The following is a 16,310-nucleotide window of genomic DNA, read 5'->3' as shown; positions in this document are numbered from 1 at the left end:
AGCTTCAGACTCGGCTCTTATTTATCAGAATGTCATTATAAACTAACCGTCGTCCCTCAGTAACACCTGGCATGGGGGGGGGCAGACCTAGCTCTTCATCCACGGTGATCCATCGCCTCCATAGTGGAGTGGCAGGAGGGGGGGGGGGGGGGGGGGGGGGTTGATGGAGCTGGCAGGGTTTTTAAGGAGAGAAGTGATGCAGAGAACAGCTGGACTGAGGAGCCCCCCCCCCCCCCCCCCCCCACACACACACACACACACACAAACACGGGTGGAGGAGGCGACCTTCATGCCGGCGGCGTCGCAGCAAAGGAAGGGAGTCAGCAGCTCTTGTGCCGCATGGATGAAGCTGGTTTCATCAAACTAACTGGCTGTTTTCTGCCCAGGTTACAGGAAGGAAGGCTTCTTCACCATCCAACCCCCCAGGGGGAAACTCACTCCGGGCTTTTTCAACTTCCTTCACCCGCACAAACAATGACGCCTCGAGCCAGAAGTTAATATTTCATAGCAGCTTCACTTGTTCTCCTCAGCAGCCCTGTAAACCCGACCCTTCCCTCTGCTGGAGCCTTTATTTTGAAAAACCAGCTTTTAAAGTGAAATTCGTTTTGAGTGAATAATCTTCATCTAAAAGTTTTGAAATATAAAAATTTACAATAAATCCTCATGAGATTTCTTTTTTGCGACTGAGTATTAGGGTCACCATCAAATTAAAATTATCAAAAACACGAGAATAATTTTATGGAAAATCGTAAAATGTAAACAGTTTGCGTCAAAAAAGCTGTTAAATTATGAGACTAAGATTAAAATTTTACAACAATTGGGTTGTAAAGTTATGAGGAAAAAGTCAAAGATTGAGTAAAATAAAGTCTTACATTGTAAAAAAAAAACAAAAAAAACAGTCAAAAATGTATGAAAAAAAGTCAACATTTCACAGAAATAATGTCGTAAAATGAAGGGAAATGGTAAAATTCCAGAAGAATAAAATGAGATGAAAGAAAAAGAATAAGTTCAAATTTTACATAAAAAATAACATTAAATTATGAGAAAACAAATGTAAGATGTTAAAAAAGAAGTCAGAAAATTTGGGAATAAGTTAAAAAAATCTAAGGGAATTATGCCATAAAATTATAGCAAAAAAGTTAAGATTATGTTGCAAAATATTAAAAAAATGTGGCAATTTTAAGGGAATAAAGTTATTTTTTCTACTAGCCTAATACTCCATCTCAGTTTTTCTGGATGTCAGCAGCGAATAACCAATAAACTAAAGCTCTTCAGCTGAAAGTGTGAATGAGGTTCAGTGAGTGAAGCGAGCGTCTGCAGATTGATGCTTCTGACACAGAAAAACACTGTTTACTCTGCAGCATCAATCCAGAAAACATGAATGTTGGAGGAGTTGCTAAATTTGCATCTGACCCACTTCCCTGTGTGGAACAATCTGCAGCAGCGCAGCAGAAACATCTGCAGCACAGAACACTGATGCACCTTTTATCAGAAAGGGTTTTACATCCAAAACAAACCGTCATCAGTGTGACCTTCAGAATCGGAAGGGGAGGGGTCTTTTTTTTCATGAGAAACAACAAAAAGGAGATTCGGGTTTTCAGTGAAAACTTAAAAACTCTCCAGCCTGTTGATGCTGCTTTTCCACAGATCTGTGAGGGAAAAGATTCTCTAACAAACTTCATCCAATCAACACAAAGCTCCTCTTTAATGTAAAGAATCACAACTAAAAGATGCTTCCTGTTTAGATTATGCAAAGTTTCTAGCTGCAGTGGATGAAAATAATGATAAAGCAAAACTAAATGTTGTTTTTAATTTGACCTATGAATGAAAAATGACAAAGAAATAACATTTCATCTTATTTTTTACTTTAAAATATGAGTTTTGATGTTTTTATTTGAGCAAGAACTTGAACTTTCTTTATGAGAGAACAAAACGAAGCAAACTTTCACAATAAAGTTGACAGCAAAATCTGTCATTCCAAAATAAAAGCGGTTTTGGTTTTGAACCCAATGATGCGTCACCTTTAGTCTGCGTCAGTCCAGCATCTGAATCCTTCCAGTTGATACATTTCTAAAAAAACTCAGCCGCCCCCTCCTAATTTTCTGCACCCTTTGGATGGACGGAGTGAAGTTCCTGACTGTCAGGTGTCGCGATTAGAGAACATTTTAAATTTTAGCGCCCCCACTTAGTTTACCCCTCAAGCGGGAAGAATCACGTCATCAGTCAGCTGGTCTCCTTTTGTTTTATTTTGAAAAAGCGCTTGAATAGACTTCCCCTGCCTCATGTTTTTGTGATCGTTCACGTGAATCTTATTTTGATAATCTCCATCCAGCATCATTCTGCATTATTTCCCCCTTTTGTTCAGCTTCCTGCCTGTCAGGACTCAGCCATGCAGTAAATATCCTCCCAGGCTGCTCGTTCCTCACAAAACACCATCTTGTTTTCACGTCTTTTTCTTCTTGCTTGACGATAAGTCTTTTGCACCAGCAGTGTTTGTTTGTTTTTACGGTTCCTGTCAATTCTTCCAGCAGGATGATTGATTCCTGCAGATCCAGAACTGCTGTTTTTCTGATCTTGTCCAGCAGATTTTGATTTTATTTTGGCTCCATTTTTGGTAACGATCACGTTGCAGACGTCTCAGGCATTTTAGAAAAACTTTTCATTAAAAAACCAATGACAGTGAAAATTGAAACTTTCAAAAAGACTGGTCTGGTTGGACTGGAGGGGTGGAAACGTTCCGTTCGATTCCGGCTCCTGCCGCTTCGTCGTGGTTGAGGGGAAAGGAACACATTCTCATCCAAATACGTTTCTTTTAATCTAAACAAAAAAAAAAAAATCTGTCCCACACCAAATGCTTGCTGTTGCCATGGTGACCACCCCAAACTCATCGCAAGCTAAAGCAGTCAAAATTTTTTATAAAAAAGTGCAGAATCACAAAGCTTTTACAAAACAGGAAGAAGTTTTCCTGTCAAAATAAGAGTCCACTGATGTAGACGATACCTGACCAATTCTGACTCTCACCAATCAGGAGCCTTGTTGGAAGGCCACACCCCCTGCCATTTGAAAGTGGGCTACACAAGACCACATAAACCAAATGTGAGGTTTTTACTTTGGTAGGGGGCGGCTGGTTGGAGCATTGCATTGTGGGTGTGGCATTAGTTGATAAAATTGATATAAAAAAAACTGGTTCAGTTTAATTATTTAGGGCAAACACCTGTCAAAGACCAGGGAACACTTTCAAGTTGTTTTGAGGCCAAAGTCCTGTCAGAACACAGACTCTGACCCTTGATGCCCCTCAGGGGGCAAACAGAAGCAGGTTGAGCCGGGTATGTGACAAAGACAAGGGTGGTTTCAGGTCATGGAAAGGAACGGCACCTCAAACTTTAGTCACAACTGGCCTTACTGACTGACCCCGCATGGGGTATATTATTTATACGTCATTAACGATACACTTACCAAACGCACAGCAATGGTACGGACTATTTTCACGATGCCCTTCAGGATTCACCTGTGCATCTGCTCCTCCTATATGACCCTCCACGAACCGGACAACCCAAAAAATCCCTTCTTTATGACCTTTGTCCATTGGTGATGCATCAAACTCCAAACTGTGTAGATGTGAACAATCAAAAGCTGTGACTGTGTTTGTGTTTATCACTAACCCTGCGCCCCGGGCCGCCCTTTAGATCCTGCAGTAATTGTTTAGCTCCCTCTCCGCGGCGGCCTGACTCAATGTGTGCACACGGGAACCGCTAACCGCCTCCATTATCCCTTTGCTATTTTTGCTCGTGTGTTGTTTCCAAAGAGAGCGGTCTCTGGGGAGCTCTTTAGCGCGAGTGTGTGCATTTACAGGATTTACTACCAAGATAATAATAGCCGCTGTATGTCCTCTGTCTCCCTGGCAGACGGGGCTGAGCCCAGGAAGGGGATGGCACACAGGAAGGACGACGGGAACCTGCTGGGAACCTGCCGAAACGCAAGAAAACAACAACAAAAGTTTTCCTGCACCCGGCACCATCAGGACAGAACAGCAGAAGTTCTGCAGAGCTGTTGAACTTCCTGTAGCATAAAGAAGGAGCACAACGTGGGACTTGACACTGCAAAGCACTTGATTCTCTCTCATGTGTTCGTTTCCTTTAATGTCACCGTGAGCCTGTTGCATGTTAAAAAAATCTACACGCAGCTGTAGAAAATTGTCAATAAATGTGTGAAGAAAAGACATCACTGATGCAAAATGTTATCTTTTTGAGGGAAACTAGGTGGAAGGATCAAAGATCTTCATTTTTGTTAAAAAGATTAAGATTTGCAAACTCCAGGTGAAATCTGGCTTCACGCTGAACCACAGCTCCTATGCATGTTGCAGTATTGTAGATTTGTTCTTGTGTCACCGACTTGTTAAACCTTTTGTCGTTGGTTGCCATAGAAACGGAACATTTCCTCCCTTGGAAGTGATGACACGCCTTCTGCCCAAACTGTTTTATCATAAGTTGGTCTGTAAGAATTCAGCTCAAAACGGTTTTGGTTCCAGTTGTTTTACAAAGTTTTTATTCTTTGTTTGTCCCACAGAAATTAAAAAAATATCATCTTTCAGTGTGAGTTTAAACATTTTCTGGTTAACTCCAACAGATTCAAATCCTCACATCCATAGGGGTTCCTCAGGGCTCAGTGTTGGGGCCTCATTCTTTTCAGCCTAAATGACTCACATCTTACATCTTATTTTCATACTCTGATTTCATTATTTTTCAAAGGCTGTGGTCACCTGGTTTCCTGGTTTATGAAAGGACAACGATGCCAGCACGGAGCGCGCACGTATCACGTGAACAGCTGTAATAATGGACAGAAGAACAAACGGACAGGCACAAAAAGATAAACAGCTTAAATGGACCACAAACTAGTGTCCTGCCTGTGCCTGTCCCAAGCCCGGTCAATGCACAGGGTGGTGTCATTACATAGATCAAAGGAGAAGATAGATATATGGATGCAAGAACTGATATGATGATAATGATAGCAGGTTTTCTAAGCATTTTGAGGGGAGACTGATGTTCTACCTGCACCCCATAAAGGGGCTGGCTAAACCCGGGTCTGGTCTGGGTTTTTCTGCACCGGAACAGCCCGTCTGGATGAAACTGGACCATAATAAGCGCAGCACCGAGCCTGTCTTTAGAACAGAAAATGAAGGACGTGTGAGACATTGGGAGGTATAAATACTCAGCAGAGCTCTGATTCCTGTGGAGGAAGAGAATCAGCCTTTCTGAGAGGAAACAGCCAAATGTCTGCAACAAAGGATGTTTTGTTGACATTAAATCAAGGATGAATTATATTCATCTATTATATTATTCATAGTTTAGACTCTGTAGAGAAGATAGAAAATACCTGAAGAGGAAGCTCTTTCTTGCATTTTGCTCCTTCCTGTTGCTGCGTTTTGACTCTCCCAGAGGAGAAAGTGTGTTTGAACGGAGCAGCAGCTACGAATCAAGCTGAGCAGAAGACAAACTGCAATCATTATCCAGCTGATACATATTTAATTAGACTCTTCTCAGAAAAAAATCTCACGTTTTGGGACATTTGGACTCATGAGCTGTAAGGTAGAAAGGAGGGAACTGAAGTTTCTCCTCCGGCTTTTGCAGAAAATCTGACCACAAACACAGTAGGAATGGAGTGGGTTCAGTGGGAAAAGATCCCTGACGGATCGGCCTCCTCTGCCTCTGAACGAGCTGCAGGCTGGATCTGGACTCCTCTTCTTCACACAGATGAAGCTTTTTGCTCCAACCATCACACCAAAACAGCAAATTGGGTTTTTCTGCAGCTTCTGCCTCTAGAAAAACAGCAAACTTGTGTTAACGAATCTGTTGAGAGCGGCGCTTAAATAATGACTACGATGGAAAAAGTTAGCAGAAAACCCCTAAATGCACAGAAATGCAATGAAAGATTTACAGCACATCAGCTTCTATCAGATTCGAGCCGTTGTGCCCTTGATCCAATGAGCGATAACAACGAAAGAAGAAGAAAAGCCTTCTGGGAAATCTGAAGAGGCTAAAAGTTTGAATTTCATCTGTTCTATTCGTCTGTCCTCTTTTTACTGGAGTCCCTCCTAAAAAAACTCATTTATTCACAGAAACATCAGATCCAGATGGATTTGGGTCTCTATTTAGGGAAGCATCAGGACTTTATTTTTTAGATTTGTTTTCATTTCATTTAGACAAAACTATTTTTACAGGAATTAAATGATACCATGACAACCATCTACAAAAGCCAGCAGTTATGTGTGTGTGTAGGTGTGTGTGTGTGTGTGTGTGTGTGTTACCTTTGGTTTGACTCAGGAAATGGTTTGGGCGTGTTTTCCGACCCCAACCATCATACCTCCTCCACCGGCCTGGACAGGTGGGGGGAACCATTGACCGTAAAAGACAACTGGACTGTGAGACCTTCAGGTACCGCTTTAAGTGTTTGTCAACTGAAAAAGAGATCCAGGAAGTTACCGTCGCAGTGATGGTGTTTTCCTGCCAGGAAAAGGGAAATGAGGGACGTTACTGATGAACACCTCATTAAACCAGCGGCTTCACCTCTTTGTCTCTGCTGCTTCGGTGATTAGATGAAGATCAGCAGCCAAAGCATCGTGCAGCCTCTCAAAGAGGAGAAGAAGGAAAAGCAGGAAGCAACAGCAGCAGCTTCAGGAACCCTGGAGAACCATCACCAGAACCTGATCATCAGGATCTCTCAGGATCAGGAAAGCGTGGTGGAGCTTTTGTTCACACCAACAATTGTGGTCATTTTACACAATTGTAAAATGTGTGTTTATTATCATCTGGTTACTGTTGTGGTGGAGTTCTGATCCAAAACCGTTTTTTTTTTTTAAGGTTCCATGTTCCTCTAAACATTCTAAGCACATCTGGATGGATCAACATTTTCCTTTCTTTTAATAAATAAATCAAACCTTGATGGTGATGCCTGTGAGAGACTATATTGATAATATATGGTTATTATTTTGGCTCCAGTGGATGTTTTTCCATCTTTTAAGGGACATTCATTTTAAGAACCAACATGTTGCGCTGCATCGTTTATCGACAGATCAGGTCGACTCTTTGTGAGAGCTGCAGCTGATTGAAATGAATCCTGACTTCATTCTTTGAATTAGAGTTTTAGAAACCCACACAGACGCAGGAAGCAGTTAGGATGATCTCTGAAGACCAGCGGCTCCAAGCTACCAACAAAACAAAGAAAGAAAACTCAAAGGATGGAAGAAAATGGGATTTTTCATGATGATTAAAAAAACATTCAGTAAAACCAACAAGCAAAGGAAAGTTCACATCAACAGCAGTTCTAGGATGAACTAGGAATGAATTACAGGAAAAAAAATCATTTGTTAAAATGCCTTTAAGGTTTCTTTACTGTTATTTTACATTAATAACCTCAGATTTTAGCTCTGAGGTTGTTTATTTAAAATTTTTCTGTTGTGAAGTCTGGAGAGTTCAGCTTGTTTTTTCCTGTGTGGCCATCTCACACTAGAGGAGAAGAGAGGATCGGATTGTGACCTGATGGAAGCAGCGTTTCTAGTGTTTTTGGATCTACTGAGGCAGTAAGAGCTGCAGAAATCCTCTGGAGGGGGCAAAGGGCATCCCGTCTCTCCTTCTGCCGCTTTAATTACCCTGCTCAGTTTTCTGTCAGACGCATGTCAGCCAGGACGCTGCTTCAACATTCTCTTGTCTTTTCAGTCCCGATTTTAAAATTAAATTGCAAATTTTTTTCTTTGGACAGGAGTTCCCGTTTTTGTGGATCGAAATCCTCCTGCGCCTCCAGCCTCCCTGTGAGGAGGCGTTCTCCTGGAGGAGGAGCCTGCGTGGAATCAGCTGGGCTTCACTTGAGGTCAGCAGGAGTCCGGCTCATGAGCAGAGCACTCGCCTATTTCCAGGAGTATTTTACCCTCCAGCCCCCTCATGTCAGACCGATAATGGTGCTCAGTCCTGCATAAGCAGGAGCTTCTTAGGGGGGCAGGAACCGAACCTCAGCTGTTGCATTTCCAAAGATAAGTTCCTTAATAAAAGTGTTTCATTCATAGGCACATTTTTGGCATGAATCTGCACTTTAGCACACGAGCAGACAGAAAGCCATCTAAAAAAAACAATCCTTCTTTTTAAATATGGAAACTAAACAAGGAGGGACGTATTTCTGCATTCTTAGCGGGATAAAGGAGAAGAATATTCTAATGGCAGCACACTGCTTCCATTTCTACTGACCCACATGCTTAAATAAATCCAGATATGCTGTGGAGGAGCCGGACCAGACGACCCGTCCAAGAACAAGCTTTTTGAAATGAAAGGAAATGATTTTCATAAATCCCCATGTGGCTTCCATCAAAAACTCTCGTTTCAGTTTGAAAAGGTCATGAAAAGTCTTTGGTTGCATGACATCCAACAATAAAATAAACACGAGAATCTAAAAAACGCAGATGAGTAGAAAGATGAGAGTTTTCTGCTTTTTTTCTGCCCACAGACTTCAGGAGGAATCCTGGAAACTCTGCCTGCATCATGTCATCCTTGCAGACATGGAACAGGAACAGAAGATCTCACTCTATTAACTATATTTCTATGTGCATGTTTTCCAATTCTTGCTTCGGGAATATTGTCTTGATTTTCCAATCCTACCCGGCTTAAACACACCTGACTGCCATCATCAGGGTTCTGCAGACCCTGGTGATGCGCTGAGCCAGGTGGTCTTCAAGCGTCAGCCTCAGCTGTCCTTACAGGTGAATAAGGGCGGGGGGGTGAACATGGGCGGGGGGTTAATATGGGCGGGGGGTGAATGGGCGTCCTACCGGCACTTCCATGTCATGTGCATACCCCGTGTATGTGCATGCGCCATAAGGAGCCAGTACTTGAACCTTACTAACGACTAGAGTGTGGCGTAAGGACGCCATACGACAGCTTCACCTGTACGTCAGTGAAACTTATGAACGCTTGACGAGACACTTACCACACGCACGACAACGGCACGTTCTGCAGACACACCTGAGCTCCCCTGAAGATGCAGCCGCTCCTCTCTACGAGCCGGTCACCACGGACCCGGACCACCCAAAAACCTGCAGAACCCCCAATCATGTGACTAAGGCTTAAGCAGGACTATGTTTGGGGAACCAAATCCTCGGTTTACATGTCTGCTGCTCGTCTGGGCGTTGTGGCTTTGGAACCAGCAGTGAAAGCAAGTCCCCCCCTGAGGTAAGATACTGAGGAGTTTCCAGCCTCGTCCCATCTGTGTTCTGCCTTTTAGCCTTCTTCCAGCTGGACAGCTCCTAAATGAGCCTAAACTGCACGATTTTCGTATGGGCGACATGGGCGTTTGCCCAGGGCGCAATCTTGTAGGGGGCACCGGGGGGGGAAAATGTTGCCAGTTTTTTATCCACCGTAGTTTTTGTAGACTAGAGCCGCCCACTTTCCCACTGTCTGCGTAGAACACGCTTTGTGTTAAGTCTGAACCACCTTACATACTAAATCTTAATTTTGAATTCAACTATGCAAATATTTTACTTATATGACTAATAAAGTCAAATAAATGATATATTTTGTTTTTGTGTGTGTTTGTCTAAGGGCTTTGAGTTATCAAGGGGCGGGTCTGGAAAGGGGGGTGAGGGTGCCGTTTAGTGCTTCGCCCGGGGCCTCAAATTAGACAGGACCGCCTCTGATTTGGAAAAAGCTTCAGAATCAGAAAAATGCACAAACCCTTGTCTCCTCATCATTTTCTCTGCAGAAACTGAAGGTTTACAGAGGTTTGGAGAATTTACCGGTTTTTCTTATCTGTTTCGGAAACGGCGTCTGTGCAAACAAAACCACGGACACGTCTCTTCTTCAGACGTCCAGCCAAAACGGCGCCGGATCTGAGCTGCTTTTGTTAGAGTGCAAAAAGCTCAATATACAGTAAAGGGATTACCTGGAACAGACATTCATTCCCGATCAGCTTTGTTTTTGCATCATCCAGTGTGTAATTGTCTGTCTTTGTGTAAAGGTTTTATTTTGTTTTTCAGCCTCCATCATGACAACTGAACAGAAAATATGCGGACGGATGATGAAAACCCCCATAAAAGGGTGACGAGGAATTCCTGCACAATATTCCTAACCTGGAAAACTTGGATCAAACTGTATTTTATGCTGAAAGGCTTCTTTTCCTCCCAGACCAAGGGGGGGTCAAACCTTGTCACTCGTGGGCCACAAAGAGTTCTAAGATTAGTCAGAAGGGCTGAAACCAGGAGCTGGTGGGTGGAGTGCTTTGGTCATCCAACTATAAGAGAGATAAATAACAGAACCCGGACACAAACGTGCTTTACTTCTGATAGTAAATGAATTGATGTATTTTATAACAGAACATTTTGAGGTTTTTACTTGAAAAACGGTAGGTTTTGGTTGGTGTTTTGGTGCCAATAGGTTGATCCCTTAGGGATAAAAACGCATATTGGAGAAACGCTGCGTTCGTGTAGTGTTGGAATAATCGGAAAAATGAGTGTCTGACTCAGAAAACACACAGGAACGTCAGAAAAACAACAAATCTTCAGACGCAACATGAATGCAGGATAACTTTCTGCTGCTAAGCAAAGGTCAGTGGATTTACAGAGCACAATCCATGGAGAGAAACCAGAATTAATGGGAAAAAGACACATGAAGATGGATTAACAATATCATTTCTTCCAGTTTGGCAGGTCAGATTAAATAAGGCCGTAGTTTGCCCACCCAGTTCTAGACTAAAAGAAACTAAAAAGCAAAACTGGGTTAAGGGTTTTTCGAGGATGGAGGCATTTTTTATGTCAACTAAGGAAAAACTCCTCGATGCAGATGTCTAAGTCTGTCCTTGGCTGTTAAAGAAACTGGTGACTGAATTGTTGGGACTCCTAACATGTTTGGAAATCTCACTCCAAATGCACAAAAGTGTTTTAGAATTAAAAGGGTTGTGAATTTAAGTTAAAAAAGGGTAAACCCAACATTTTCATCAAACAGCTTTGTGATGTTTGATGAGGAAGAATTCAATGAGTGTTCATCTTTGCATCTTTGCATCTTTTGCTCAAAGGTTTGACTGAACTTCAGTCTCACCTTCATCGTGTCCCAGAAGTTCAAAGCTGCTTCGTGTACAGCTTGATGTTTCTTCTAAGAGGAGAAGTCAGCATCAGAGAAAACCTGATAGGACGCCTTTAAACGTCCAGAAGTGTCCTGTTTTTCCCTGAACGGAAAACAAAAGTCCATCAGCCGGACTCTGCTCTGATTCTCTGCAGAAGAAACTTTTTCACGGAAGGAGCCGTTCATTAAGTGAGAAGCAGTAAAAAGACGTCTCACAATGACATTTTATTTCCTCCCATTTAAAACAATGTAACAAACCAATCAGCAGTGGTCCATACTGCTGCCATAAGATGTTAGACACCCAAGAACATTTCAGAATTCACCTTTCTGGCAAAGATTGGGGCACTCGACCATCAGTTTATCTTAATGAAGCTGTTCCAGAGTCTGCTGATACGGAGGCAGTTACCACGGCAACAAATGCCAACAGCAAATTAGAGAAAGCTACAACACTGACCTTGTAAAGGTCACTTCAGCGCAACACAATGCACCCAAAAGAAAAACCACAATCTGTGTTTAGGTTCTTTTTTTAGTGCGACACATGCAGCTCCAAAGTCACACATCCCACTTGTTTCAACAGTAAAAGCCTGATAAAGAATTTAAGATCAGAGAGACACGACGCGTTGGGAGCAGCAGCGGGTTAAACCATGTGAAGGAAAAGGGGAGACCAGAGCTAAACGTCTTAAGTAGGGCTGATGGAAAAGATCGATTTGCCGATATGTTTTATTTGAGACTGTGTTTATTTATGTCTTCATTTTGGGAAGAATAAATATCAAACTAATGAAAAAGCTGTTTCTTTACATTTACTATCAATAACATCAAAGGGAGAGTATTTTATTAAAATTCTGACCAAACAGAAAAAACAGTTGTGTAAACAAGAATACCAACAACTTATTGTATGATTGATTTCAATCCCAATACTGCTTACTGGATGTCACAACCTTGTTTTGTCTATTTTAAACCAAAAACGTCCAAGTTAATCATTTTGAAACGTCTCCATTAGATTCTAAATGTGAACTGTCCTAATGGGGGTCGTTGGTGTCATTGCTGTCATGAGCACTGATGCGATTGGCAAACGCACCAGTGAATTCAGAGGCGACTGTCTGAGGGACTTTAGCAGAAGCAGGCCGGACGTTTCATGTCATTACTGAGGCCTCAGTCCTGCGTTTTTCAGGAGGGTCTTCATCTTTCCTCTCTGACCGTCTCCCAGCGTTTCCTTTCCGTCATCTTCAGTCTCCTCTGTCTTCATATTCTTGTGTTTTTTCAGATCTGATTCCTCCTTTGGGTTCATTTATGAAATTCTTCACGTTTCTGTCCCGTTTGGTTCTGGTCTGCTGCAGATGGAAGACGGAACCAGAAGGATCCGAGTTCTGACTGGTGTGTTTGGTTCTGGCTTGGAGGAGCTGGAAACTGTCTGGTGGGAGCAGGATGAACCTCTTCTTCTTCTTTCTGCTTTTCTTTCTCCATCCTGATCAGAAGTCTTTGGAGCAACAGCGCCCCCAAAGAGCAGCTTTTGGAACTGCATCATGTTTCCAGGTGGTTTCCGTCTTTGCTTGGCCCATCGTGAAGGTGAATGGGGGCGGGGCATCAGCATTCCATCGAGCAATGAAGCCCACAAACAAACAAACAAACAAACAAACAGTTTGCATTCTTATTTCAAACACATGACAACAAATGTGGCTCTATTTAACATTTAACATTATTGAAAATAAAAGCGCATGAATCCTTTGACAAACACACGCAGCCTTATTTTACTGAAAGAATGTCATCAAAAGATAAAACATCGCTTAGCCACTCATTTTTAATTCACGTCACAAAGACGAGGTAACTGACAAAGTGCAGATTCATTCATAGATCCCTTCTTTATGAAAAGGCTTCTCTGTCCATCCACCATGAAAACACGGTTAGCGTTCATGAAAGTGAAGACGGTGACGTCCGTCCAGTTTCAGAGACGCTGCAGGGACACCTGTAAATAACATTCAGCGGCGGCGCATCACCGGAACGAACAGCAAGAGACAAACAATGAATATTAATGCCATCACTTCCTGCTGTTCACTCCGCGCCATAAAAAGCCAACAGGCTGCAGCGTGAAATTCAAATGTTTTCAGCTTCAGCGTTCAGTGATGTAAACATCAGTCCTCAGAGCCACTGATGAAAATATTTCAAACAATTTGACTAAAACTTGTTCCAAAAGGTCACTTTATTTCAGTTATTCAGTTTGAAAAATACGCAAAGTTAGATTCACTAAATAATCAATAATTTTTATTTTAGGGTCAAACTTAGGGGGATGAGATGCTTTACTGTGAAATTATCCAGGAGGTGATTTGGCCTACAGACTTCAAAATAAAAGCTTTTCTTTCATTCAAACCGCTCTGGGTTCATGAAACTCCTTAAAATTGATGTTTCATAAAAAAAACACCTTTTATTTTATTGAAATCACAGAAAGACAAAGCTGCAGCAGCTCTTTCAAATCCAGGCTTTTTTGTTATTTTAAGCAAAAATCAGAAGCTTTTCTTTTTTCATTTCAAACATAAAAAGCAGTGAGGCCTTTCTGCTTTTCTGTGTAGCACAGCAGCTTCTCACCTCACCATCACACTCCCACCGTTTTTGTTTTCCAACTGCATTTTTTCATCTGCTCCAGATTTACAACAATTTTAAATAACTAATAAAAACTCAGAAATGCTGTTTTGAGCTTGATGTCCTTTATAAATGTCATCAGAAAAATACCACAGGAACACGTTAAAACACCTTTTCCTGTCTAAAAGTCATTCTGTTTGTTGGTGAAACTCAACCTGTGCTTCCTCCAACCTGCAGACGGGAACGTCCAAACTCCCAGAGGAGCCCTGGAGCTGCTGAAAAAACATGGAAACGACGGGAATTTTCTCCTCCTGGTCCCACATTTGTTCCCAGCTGCTTTGAAGCCGGACTGATGGAGGACTAAAGAGCTGCAAGAACACCGTGGCCCAGAATGAAAGTCATTTTCCAGAAATGAAAGCGAGCACCATCGCATATGCAGACGATCAACACGCCGGCCTGCAGCCCCGCCGCGCTGCTCGTGGTCAGTGACGGTGATTTACAGCAGAGGCTCTGGCTGGAGGCTGGAGCTGGTCAGGCCCGTCTGCTGCTCTGGGACATCTGCACAAACCTGCAAATCACATCTGGGCGCTCAGTCCCACCCAGCTCGGCCCCGGATGACAAACGGCCGGCGAGCGGCGGCGCAGACACGCGTCTTCCTGGGCGCAGTGAGGGGTCGTCACGGTGGGTCAGTTTGTCTGATTGATGGATGGGAGGAACAGCACCTTCCCGCCGTCTGCTGTTTCCTCTCATGACCCCACACGGTTCGGACTGAATCACTCATTTCCGGGACAAACTGTTCCACTTTGGTTTGTGACAAAAGTCTCCAAAGCCCCCCCCCCCCCCCCCCCCCAGCGCCTGCTGGCCCTGGAGGTGCACACAAGCAGCAGTCTGAGTGTTTTAGCTCCTGTGTGGCTTTTCTGTCCTGGGGGAGCACTTACTTTAGGATGTTTTCCTTCCAGCAGCAGGAAACCTAATCGCTCTCTGCAGCAAACATTGCTGTCATTTCACACTCTTGAAGAGCCTCGTTTGCTCTCAGGAAGGTCCAATTCTGAGATTTACGTGGAAAAGGTGCAGCTCCGTGGTCATGAGAGCCGCATCACGGCGTGGAGACCTGCGGTCACAGGACGTCCTCCCAGCTGATGGTTTGGTCCCATCCTGTTTCCTGCAGCTACAAGCTCAGAGTCAGCTGAGAGGACGACCCGGACCAAACCCAGAGGGGTTCTGAGGCCAGTTCATGTTCTGTTCCTCCTTCAGTGAATGTGGATGAAGACAGACCTCACTGTGTGATGACGCGCCTTCCCTCTGGTTTAATTAATGTGGCTGAGATGATGAATAACAGCTGAGTTGAAGGGAAAAGGTTTCAAAGCAGGAGGCGGGCTGGAATGTTTCATTTCAATTAGAAAGAAGAAAAGGAGGTTTTAATAAAACGTTGATTTTTTATCAAATAAGGATCTCTGTGCAGCCGCCGCCACTTCTACAACAAAGAACAGAAACATTAGAGACTAAATTCAAGATTTTAAGGGGGAAGGATTTTTTTTATCTTTGTCCCAACTGTCCTTATGGGTGGATCCGGGGTGTACCTGTACGGGACACCCACCAAATGTCAAGGTCATAGACCTCGCAGTAAAAAAAAGGCCTGTAAACCCAAATTACAGAATGAAAACAAAGATCTCTCATAATCAAAGAGTTATGTCAATTTGAAAAACTGAAGGCGTTCCGTGCAGGGGACAAAGTGACTGACATGGTTGACAGCCAATCGGAACGCAGAACACAATGCACTATGAAAAATATAAAATAAAAACTACACTAAAAACCTGTGAAAAAGCAACACAGCGAAAGGTGAACCGCGAAATACTGAGGGACCACTGTGTTAGGAATTATTAGAAACAGTATAGTTAGAAACTCCCTTTACTTTTTATTACACTAACTTTTACTTTCTATTACACTAATGGTTTAAACTTGATTCATTATGTATTATCATCTCAAAAATATATTACATTTGAAGAAAGCACAACCAAGACTATTGTCTCGTAACATTCCTTCAGCATCCCCCCCTTTCATCTTTGTGTGTGCTGGTGTATGCGCTCTGGCAAATGTCTGTGATGACCTCAGAGATCTGAGACTTGCAGCTCCCCGACCTTCAAACATCTAGTCTGCAACAACCTGTGGGTGGGTTTTACACACCACTGTCCATCAGGTGATCTTCTGAATATGCAAATGCAGGGTTTATATACCAAGCCCATTTTCCTGTTTTCTTTGATGCAGCCCCCCTGTTCATCTGTCTGTAACCCTTCGTACAAATTTGTGCCTTTTGTGCAGAGTGAATCTTCACTGACACTAAGTATTGTCTCTGAGTCATTATTCATTCATTTCTGTGTGCAAGGAACTGACAGGGTACCAACCTAATAATTTATCAATAAAGTCCAATCTAGCAGATCCAGTTTCCTCACACACTGGGTCACACTGGGAATGATCAGAAAAGACACTTTGCTTTTCCAAATAAGTTCATGATGTGTATATTTTCAAAAAAGTAAAGGACGTGGAAATGTCAAATAAAATGACCATTTTTGTGACTCCACCTGTCACAGCTGTAACTAACGTGAATGATAAACCAGATTGAACATTTTAAACCACTTTTAA

General features: G+C 42.8%; 1 protein-coding gene across 2 annotated transcripts in view; it reads left to right on the top strand.

The window, feature by feature from the left end:
* The window catches only part of uts2r (urotensin 2 receptor), a 49,804-nt gene extending 45,214 nt beyond the window's left edge, over positions 1-4,590 (top strand). For both annotated transcript variants that reach the window (XM_004086803.5, XM_011473482.4), the window contains exon 4: positions 3,906-4,590. The gene's annotated coding sequence lies outside the window, so the exon portion shown is untranslated. The remainder of the gene's footprint in view (positions 1-3,905) is intronic.
* The last annotated feature ends 11,720 nt before the right edge of the window (positions 4,591-16,310 follow it).

Source organism: Oryzias latipes, chromosome 19 (assembly GCF_053564925.1).
Source record: "Oryzias latipes strain Hd-rR chromosome 19, Olatipes_Hd-rR_3.1".
Lineage (NCBI taxonomy): Eukaryota > Metazoa > Chordata > Actinopteri > Beloniformes > Adrianichthyidae > Oryzias > Oryzias latipes.
This window is presented reverse-complemented; position numbering and strand designations above follow the sequence as displayed.